This window comes from Lichenostomus cassidix, chromosome 3, assembly GCF_008360975.1.
Source record: "Lichenostomus cassidix isolate B80296 chromosome 3, HeHo_3.0, whole genome shotgun sequence".
Taxonomy (NCBI): domain Eukaryota; kingdom Metazoa; phylum Chordata; class Aves; order Passeriformes; family Meliphagidae; genus Lichenostomus; species Lichenostomus cassidix.
In genome coordinates this window covers 109947468-109958048 of record NC_139483.1, presented here as the reverse complement: position 1 = coordinate 109958048, position 10581 = coordinate 109947468, and the positions used below count along the sequence as shown (strand labels likewise).

The 10581-nt window shown below is 46.2% G+C and overlaps 1 protein-coding gene across 1 annotated transcript in view; it reads right to left on the bottom strand.

Moving 5' to 3' along the window:
• The window catches only part of XKR6 (XK related 6), a 182478-nt gene that overhangs the window by 22565 nt on the left and 149332 nt on the right, over window positions 1–10581 (bottom strand). The gene's annotated exons all lie outside the window — the stretch shown is intronic.

The window sequence follows — 10581 nt, the reverse complement described above, 5'->3', positions numbered from 1 at the left end:
AGGTTCAACTCACGTCAGGTTGTCCTTACAGTCTGGAGGAGAGAAATACAGAGATATCAGTGTGGGAATTGGAAATGGTGCTGTATACAGGAGTTCTCTGACTCATTGTCCTTATTTTCCTGAGCTGCTGGATCTGCCACCCCACCCCAGCTCCTCTTACAGGGAACAGGCTCTGTGCTCATCCTGACTGGATTGACATTTCAGAGTTTCAAATCCAGATCCCAACTAAACGCTGCAGCCCAAGTGTGAAAGTTACTTTAAGGAGAGAGGAATCTCTCTTGGAATACACCACGACAAGAGCAGGACACCTGTATTCCCTGCAACTGCACAGATTCTATTTTATTCTAAAATACTTTTATTTAAGCAACAGTCCCATTGATTCTGTCTTACTCAGGAGTCCCCGTTTGCATTTCGCTTTGGGAAAAACAGGCTTTTTGTCCCACACAGATAAATATATAAATCCAGAAAGCAGCAAGACTCATCAATGCCCTCCAAACAGTCCCAAAACAGAGAATCAGATTTCTCCAGCAAATCTCCTGCCTTGTTTCTAGGATAAACCCAAGACCTGTGTTGGAGGTAGCTTATCTCCAGCCTGGTCTCCTGGCTGGAGCACAGATCCAAGTCACAGGCATGCCAGGGAGGGCACAGCCTGCACCAAGGTCACCTTCTGCTCCCAACATGTCCCCCTGGACCCTGGCATGGGCAGACACCCCATAATATTCCAAAGGGGCCTGGTCTTATTCTCCATCCCAACCAACACTTAAACAGTTTATTTCCTCCAGAAGATAAAAGAGTGACCCCAACACACTTCAGAGGCTTTCAAAAATACAATTCCATTGATTATCCCAAGGGTAGATTGAACAACTCATGGAGCAAAGCATCGCAATAAAAATTAATTGAGAGATTCCTGGGAAAAGCAAGAGCCCCTGGAATTTTATTCCTTTGCTCCCACTGCTGCTCACTGGACAGCTGCTCTGCAGGTGAGGAAACAGATGATGGACAAAAATCCATGTTTGGGAAGCTCAGTAATTTGGTAGCTATGGTTGGACAGGGCCTTAGCCAAAGATTTATCTGGGAGCATCACCTTTAAAGTCCAAAGGAAAGACTGCTAATGGTTCCAAGCAAAACAAACAACAAGAAATGCCCCTTCATCTGTGACGTGTGACTGGGAGATTGGTCCAAGTCTCATTTGGATTTTACTGCTTTAGGAAAATCCAAGGAACATCTTGCTGCAGCTGCTCAGAGTTAAAAAGCTAAAATGCATGAAAAAAACTAAATTTCTTCTTGTCCTGTTTTCTTTTCTCTCTGCCCACAGGGATCTGTCTTCCAAGGGAATGCAAATAAGGTCCACTGGCTCTGCAGACCTCACTCTGTAGAATTAATGTTCTTTTTTTTGAGGAGCCCACACCACAGTGTGGCAGGGTTACATTTCCCCCCTTCCAACCTATCCATGTCTGGAGGACAGGTGATGGAGAAGGAAGCCAGGAAGAATGGCAGACTCCAGCTCTGTCCCCATTGGAATTCTCAAAGCTTGCAAAGTCCACCAAAACTATACATTTTGATCAACTCTTAACTCTCCCTCTGAATCCCTTGCCTTTGGTCTCACACGTGCATTGGAATTTCAGACTGAATTTTAAAAAACAATGAACAACAAAGCAGTGAGACCGGTGGCCTTGTCCAACAGAGAAGCTTTAGGCCACCAGCTTTAGGAAAATCACAATTTCCCCCAGGTTATAAGTCCTCTCTAAGAAACACCTGCACATAGGACTTGGGGATTCTAACCACAGACTCACAGGATGGCTGGAGTTGGAAAGAAGCCCTGGAGATCATCCAGTCACTCTGGCAAGGCAGGATCACCTGGAGCAGGTGGCACAGGAACACATCCAGGTGGGTTTGGAATGTCTCCAGAGAGGGAACTCCACACACCCTCCCTGGGCAGCTGTTCCAGTGCTCTGCCTCGCTCAGTGTAAAGATTTTTCTCATCTTGAGATGGAACTTGAGGTTTATTTTATGGCCATTGCTCCTCATCCTGTCTTTGGGCAGGATAAAAAAAGTTTTGCACCCTTCAGAGATACTTATATGGATTATTGAGATCCCCTCTCAGTCCTCTCTTCTCTAGACTGAACAGACAGTGCTCCCTCATCCCATCCTCAAAATGGATGGAAACTTCTGCATGTGAACAGCCTCATACCTGAGCAGATGCAGATTAGATTAATTTTTAACCTACAAGATGCATTACATTTTTGGTAGACTTTATTAACTGTTTTGGAAGGATGAGTAATGCCACAAACTTCTGTTACGTGTACAAGTACTGTTTGCTGCACTATCTTTTACCTATTCACTTTTAAAACTTTCCATGATTAGCAGGGGAAAAAAAAGTCATCTATTGCCTTATTTTAGTGCTGTTTGACTAGAAACTTGTACAGCATTAGCTCTACCTGCACAGGGAAACTCAAGCAGCACCAACCCACAGGAGACAGATGTGTCACCCGGGCTTAAAAATGTTTCTGTTGAGCTCATTTACTCCAGAAAAGAGAGAGGAATAAAATACACCCAAAACAATCCCCCAGTTTGCACATAAAGGCTTTACCTAATGTTTTCAGGGCAGAGCCCTGCACTAATCACAGCCTTTGCTGTAAATTGCACGGAGCTGGCTCAGAGTGCGTGCGTTGAGTCACTCGCACGGGCTGCTGACAGTCATCTGAACGTCTCCTCCAGCCAGCAGAGAGAGGCAGACACCCCCAGAAAGTGATTCAGCCTGTCCTAAGATCCGTGTGTGGGACAGGGAGGGGTTGACTCATGCTCCCAAGGTGTCTGACTCCATCCCTTGCCAGGGGATGTGCGAGCGCCAGCAGTAAGGGGGGATGAGTTTCCCCCTTAAAGAACAGCTCATTGTCTCTTCATCTGCACCAAGATCTGAGGGAGGCAGCGAAGGATCTCTGGACATTTTGACATGTTTTTGCTGTTGTTTAAAAAGTTCACAACTCCGTGTTGAATGTGAATTTTGGCAGCCTGGTGATGAGCAGGATCTGGACCTGGGTGTAAGGAGGGAGATCTGTGGGTGGATGTCAGCAGGAACCACTGAGTGATGTAAAGACTTTTCCTGTACTTCTGCTGTGTTGCCACAGAAATTATTCCCTGGCTATTTCACACAAATGACACAGCACTTTTGTCACCTTGACCACGGTTTTCTCATTCCCAACTTTCCCTGTGAGTTCTAGCCCATGACATCTCCACACAGTTTACAATTCCCACAGACTGTGGGATAAACTGTCCCTGTTTTTACTCCCACCTTCTCCAGACCTTACTTCTCAGCAACTGCAGAGATCTCTTCGATTATAACTAAAACAAAAAGTCCTGGAAAGTTGGATCACATGAGCAGTATTTTAATTTGATTCTGACTTTTGCACATGGTGACTGACGCACCTTCGTGGAGCACGAGTAGGTTTCAACTCCCTCCCAAGTTTTGTTTATCAAAAGGATGAGGTTGGGTAAACACTGAAGTCACTTCAAAAAAAAGCCCACTCCCCCTCCTCCCACTCTGTTCTCAGTCTTGGGAGTGGAACATCCCCAACCTGCACAACTACATCTCAGTTGTCATTCTCAAGCTAGGAGGAAATCAGCTCCTGTGGGGCTGGAAGCCTTGTGGCTGCAGCTCTGGGATCTGCATCCCACCAGCATAGACTGGGATTCTCTTTAAACCTCTCTGCCCCAGAAAGCCATGAGTGACCCACAGGCCAAAGTCAGCACCGTCAAGGAGTCAAATCCCTGTGTTTTGAATGACACAGCACAAGAAATAATCCCCCAGATTCCTTTGGGAGTGAGCCCTGAAGTCCTTACAGTGAGACATCACCTACATCCAGCACGGGGAGGCAGAGCTCTATAATGTCCCATTTGACAGATGAAGCACCAAGACTTGAAGGATTTACCCAAGATCTCATATAAAATCCAAGATAAAGCAGGGAATAGATCTCCTTCACATCTCAGTGTGCTTGATGATGCATTTCTGACAGGATTCAGCTCCTCCTGTAGAGACTCACCCCAGGGTGTCTGTGGTTGAACCATGTCTTTGCTCAAAGGAGAATCAAGGCTTAGTGACACCACCACAGGTGGGAATCCAGCAACTTCTGAGATGTTTTAGGATATTCCAGATCTCCATGTGGAGCTGGCTGATGTGACAAACTTGCATACGAAGCACAAGAACATTTCTGAGCTGGGAGATGGAGAGAGGGAAGGCACTCAGGGCATCACAAATGACACCAGGTGAGACTCAAAAAAAATTCTGCCTTTCTCAGGAAGAGCTCATGATCAGTCCTCAGTGGAAAACCCACATGGCACAGAGGCTGTGCAACAGGAAATGATGAAGAGAGATAAGAAAGCAGTGGGAAAAAAGGCAGGTATATAAAAGTTAAATTTCTGAGAATGGGGAATAGATTGTCTGAGAAGGGAAAACAAGAGCTGTTGCTTTGGATCATGAAAACATGGGTGGACTTGAGTATCATGCAGACAGTGATGTGAAACCAGAGGAGAGGAGCCTGAACCACTTTGAGTACAAGGGAATCTGCTGAAGCTCACAGGGACACTCTGAATTTCATCCTGTGTTGGTTTTCCCTCTCTGGTTCCTACCCATAATCCAGAAAAAGAAAAGGTCACCTCAGATTTGTAATGAGGCTCTTTGGAAAAAAAACCCATCCACATGAAAGAATCAAAGCAATGACTCCCCTTAAATTGCCACTGCTGTTTTTAAAGCCCAGGATCAAAAGCAGTGCAAGGAAAACCATCCCTGTCTATCTGATCTGTTCCTGCTATGCAGTTATGCACGGTTTTGCAACCAGTCTAATAGAAAAATCACACACACACACACGAATATTTAAAATTAACAATATACCCACTTTTGTCTTACTCTCAGTGCTGCCCAGCTGAGGAGAGAGGTTTTTCAGTAGGGTTAGGTGCAGTTTTCAGCACAAATCCAGCTGCAGGTTGTTGGCTGCCCATAATTTGGGTGCAGCTGCTGTAGCACATTCCCTGAGCATTTCCTGTGGTGCCTTTCCCTTTAACGTTGATAACGATGCCTAAACAGTGCTCTATTTCTTTTTTGACATTAATTCTCCTTAAGACTCCACTAAAACAAAATGGGAAGATACCAACATTTCTCCTGGGTGTGCAGGATGGCAAATATTGACTCTGACACAAAACCTCCCCTCAACCCCTGTGCAGAGGCAGCTCTTGCTTCATGCCAAGTGCCACGTTTCAGTTCATCCCCATCCCTTGCTGCCTGCTCAGGCCCCTGTGCTGTGAACCCTGTTATCCTGTTTTCCCCTTTGGGTGGCACGTTCCTCCCTGAAGCTCAGTAGGAGCTGGGGAACAGCCTTTCATTTTGATGCACACAGAGGGAAAATGCATTTATACACAAAAGGGATCAAGCCAGATCCTGATTTTGTAACAAACGTGGCCTGAAAGTCGCTCCCCCTTGTTTTTTAATCTGATTTAATTTGTTTGTGTCAGAGTAAAAGGGGTCAGAATCAGACCTCAGGTCTGATTTTCATTGTTTCCTGATGGATTTTGATGATTGATCTTTCTTTATTCTTCCCCATCAGAGGAGGGAATGACTTGGGTCTTTTTTCCTTCGTTTTCCCTCTTTATTTGTCCCTTTGAACATGGAAAAATATGGAGCACTGCCAATATATAAATAATAAAGGGCTGTACAGATCATTTTGCCATTCATTCTCCTCACTGGATTTCAGGGCACTTCCTTTAACAGTTTCTCCATTGTGCCACCAATCCAGTATGGCAGATGAGCACTATTCCACCCATGGTGAACATAATTCACAAGTCTGACCCAGGAGTGGCCTCCTTGCATCAATGTGACACCTCTGTGCTCTGCTAAGAGCTGGAAAGACCAGGGATGAAAATCCAGAGCTTGACACTGGGGAGACTGGGAAGAGGTGCCACAGCATTGTCTTGTCCTTAAAAAGAAAATATTTTGGTTTTATTGGGCAAGGGGTGAGTTTCACATCCCCAGCACCTGCTCCATTGCTAGGGAGCTCCTCTGGGACTTTCCTCCAAGGAGTACCACATCCCCATTGTCCCCAGGACGGAGCTCCCATGGGACACAGCATCACCACTCCATAAGAAACAGAAAACTGCTGGTGACTGGGAAAGGCAGGAAACAAAGGGAACTCCCTCCAGGGACAAATTTCCAAGTAGGTTTGGATTACAAGAAAGTCTTCTACCACCAAATCCCAGTAGAACCCTACATGAGGCTTGTGCTGAGTTTCTATACAGGACAGTCCACATCCAAGCTGTCACAAGGAGGACTCTTCCACATTAGACCAGAGGCACATCCATGTTCCCAAACCTTTCCTCGCGAGAAAATCCAAAGCAAGGCAGCTCCAGAGCAGCTCACTCACATGGAGAGCTGCCCTCCTACCCCCTGACAGTTAAAAGCTGGCTCATGTCCTGAAACGTTGCCTCCTAAAACCTTTTCCTTCTGCTAATTTAAGATGTCCTCGGTGACCTCAGAAATGCTGAATCCCTCCTTAGTGCCTCCCCCAGCCCACACCTCAGCACTGCCTTGAGGAAGCACCCAGAGGTCAGCAGGGACTGTGTTTCCAAAGGCCTTGCTTTCCTCCCCTTTCATGCTGCAGCTTTCAGCTGTCCCCAGTGCCCCCTTTTCCCTGCTGCAGGAGGAGGTGACCAGCCACACTCGTCTGATCTGTGCTCTCATTATCTCGGCTGCTGCTGTCGTGTCTCCTCCTATCCATGTCCTCTGTGAACTCGGGCACTCCGAACCAGCTCCGACCCTGCAGCCATCCAGTCTTGTAGCTTCTGCTGGATGCAAGCCAGAGACTGATCCTCTGCAGGAGGCACGAGCACCCCGGGCCAAGCAGAGATGGGATAATCCTCCCTCTGTTTTGGATTGTCCTCGAATAACCTCAGTGAAGTGTCAGTCTGCTGTTTGAAATGTTGGCCATCGCCCACCACATCGGGACTGGCAAGCCTTCCCCCCCGATTTAAAACCCTCTGTATGAAGATGTCCCATGTATCAACCCTGGTGCTTATTTCACCCCAGGAATGCTGTCTGAGACATGGGATGAGTTCTCAGGAAATGTCTCTGTCTCTCTGTTGACTCTACCTGGTGAATCATGGAATTGTTTGAGAGGGAAGGGACCTTAGAGTCGTCATCTTGTCACAACCCCCTGCCATGGGCAGGGACACCTTCCACTATTGCTCCAAGCCCTGTCCAACCTGGCCTTGGACACTTCTAGGGTTGGGGTTCAAACTAAAATAACCAAAGAAGGAGTGGAAAAGATGAATAGCAGGTAACAGTGGTTTGGCATCCACCAACTCCCCGTAAGAGCTCAGGGGAGAGACTGAGTCTCAGCAAGGTGAAGAGAGGAGAAAGGAGGATTGATGAAACCTGTTCCTGGCTCTAGGAGGAGCAGAATAACCCACAGTGGCTGCTGCAGAGCAGGAGCTGACAGACTCAACATGGCATATTCAAGTGGCACAACAGAATGAATTTACACCACTGAAGGCCAAGCAGGCATAAAAACCCCCTGACACCCTCCTGATGTAAGAAAGATGCCCTGGTTGGCCACAGGACATCCTAGAACAGCCAGAAAGAGTTACCACCATCCTCGTGTGGTAGGGAAAAGACAACATCCCTCTGTTACATCACTGAGAAGAAGGCTGGTGTCAACAGGCCCTTATCAGCATGAAAATCCTCTATTTGCTTTCCATAACAGCCTTGCCCCTTACCCAGAATGCTGACTGCAGGTATCTCAGCTTTTACCAATTTATTTTACCTAAAAACCTATAAATAGGCTTTTACCTATTTATTTATGTAGGGAAAAAAGCTGCTGATACCTGTTCCAGAGCTGGAACATTTCTGGCAGCACTTGGGGGAAATCCCAGTCTTTGTAGAGGCACAGATCCACAAACAAGCCTCACCTCACTTGGCTAGCTGGGGTCTTTGATCCTGTGTGGTGACTTCTCACCACAGATTTGCTCATGAAAACCAGCAGAGAGGAGGAGGACACATGAGGAGAGAACCTGGTGGTGATAGCTGAACCACAAATGAGAAACAGAGCCCTGTTTGTTGACCCTCAGCCCAGCTGGCAGAACCTGCCATGCCCATCCTGTTAAACTCCCTCAAGGGTTGTATCCAATCTGCCTGATGGGAATGGTTCCTGGACTGTGTGAATTTGCTTTTTTCATGCCTGGGATAGCTTTGGGAAAGGGTTGGCTTACAAAACTGCACCAGAGACCAACTTAACACAACCATCTGAGTGCCAGTGCTTGGGCTCCAGCACAGTTTGTGCTACAAGGATAGATAAAACCTGATCACAGTCCTCTGTTTATCACAAGCAAAGTCACATAATCCCCTTCATCATGTTAAAAATAATGTGGAAGACCTTTGGCTCAACTCCTCAACTCCTGGGGATGAAGCCTCTAATATTATCGGATTTTCCAGGCTGGGCAGAGGAAATGAGTCCAGGTGGCTGCTGTGTCTGGACAGCTCTGGGGAGCCCAGGCATGGCAGGTAGAGCTTAGGTAAAGTGTAATGCAGATGTGGAGACTGATTTCTGACAGAAAAAATGTTATTTTAGCAGGATAGGGTAATCCTTCCAGGAATCTGGTCTCAGCTATGCTCCCAAAATTACGCCTGAGGAACACATGATTCCATTCCTAGAGCTAGAGAAAAATCCTGCCTTCTGGAGAGCAGCCTCCTCTGAAATAACTCCATCCAGCAACCAGAGTCTCTGATGGGAGTCTAATGGTGGAGTTCAAGGAAATGAACTCCACAAACACACTTTTCGGGAGGAACAATGCATGGCAGGTGTCTAAGAATTCCATTCAGGAAGTTGGAGTGAGTTTTGTGATTAGACTCAGTCCCAAAGAAGCCCAAGGAGCAGAGAGACACACACAATCTTACTTTTGGAGCTCCTGTTGGTGTGGCATTAATGAGTAAAATTATTTATTCATAACACAACACTATTTTGTTTGAAATGGCTCTTCCATTTTGAAGCTTCCCTTAAATGTCAAGAAAATGTAAATAAGAGAATTCACTGTTTTCTTTTCACCAAAAGCAGGGTTTTTTCCTCACTGAAAGAAGCCCCATTTCAGCAGATGCTACTTTGAAGGTGTCCATGCAGAACAGTTCTTTCCTTTGTGATTTTCTGAACCAGAATTCTTTTTAACCTTACTGATGGTGTTTTCAATGCCAGTGTGGGGCTGCATGGATGGTGTTTCCAATCAGAAGAGGTGCTGTTATCACTTAAATTGGGGTTCCTGTGGACCAGTGATCCCAGCAGCAAGAACTCAAGTGTCAGTATCTCTCCAGGATCTTCCCACCAAGCCCAAGTGCACCTTTTCCCAGTGCATCCTCCAGAGGACACAAATCCCACAAATCCCTGAATCTCATGTGGGCAGACGTGGCACTGAAGTTGACAGAGACACTCAGAACCAACAGCCGTGCTCATCTCTGTCTTTTAACGACCCAGAGACATGAAGGAGAGATGGTCTGCCCTGAGCCTGGTCTAAATCCCTCCAGGCACCAATCACCTGGGTTAATTCTGCATTAGAAATGTGCTGGGAAAGCAGCAGCCAGGATTTCCCGGGCACAGATTAGCTTGTTTGGAAATAGAGCATGAGAACTGCTCGACGTGTCTATTTTTGTCAAAAGCTGCATGAATTGCCACTCTTTTCAGGCCGAGGTGCCCTCTGCACAGTCATCACTGTAATTATAAAGACTTTTGAGTTAAATCCCTGTTAATCTGAAGCCTTTAAGTGCTGTCTCAGAGTGACACTGGAAAAGAACCCCACCTGAGCCCCTAAAATTGAACAGCCACCGACAAGAGGATGTGAAGCTCCTCGAGAGACCCCAAGAGGTTTCATTGGAAATGCTGCACCAGGGTATTCTGACAACAGTTCCAGCAAGGACAGGATTTAACTCTGTGCAAGCAGAGCAAAATTCCCCTTTGAAGGCAATGTTAGAAGGCAGGAGAGTCACACAAACCTGGCTCAATCTGGCAGGAACATGGCCAGCAGAAGAGTGCACAAACCATCTCTAGAAATTTCCATTGCTATTTCTTGTTGAGATTTAGTTTTTGTCCCTTTGCTAATTAAAATGGTCTTTCGAGAACAACAGGCCCAAAAAAAATCCCACCCCAAACATGATTGCTTCGACTGGGAAGAATAAGGTGGCAAAATCCAAGAAGAGTCATTCTTGGAGGACAAATCATATTGCACATTCATCAGCTGGTTCTTTGTGAAGGGCACTTTACTTACAGCTTTTAGTGGCCAATTCTTTGCTAAGATTTTTGAGTGCATCAAATCCAGAGAGTTCCTTCCTGTTTAAAACCTGAAAATACCAGAAGGAGTCTCCTACACTGTGATTTTTCAGACCTAATGATATTTGAACTCCACTGTTAGGAACCCTTAGAGGAGACACACACCTTGTGGAACTACTGGAATGCACTGAAATGAGGGTGGAAAAAAAACCCTTTTGCTAAGAAAAACAACACATGGCTCCATTTGGAATAAAATCTTTCCTCACCCATTTCTGAGTAGGGATGG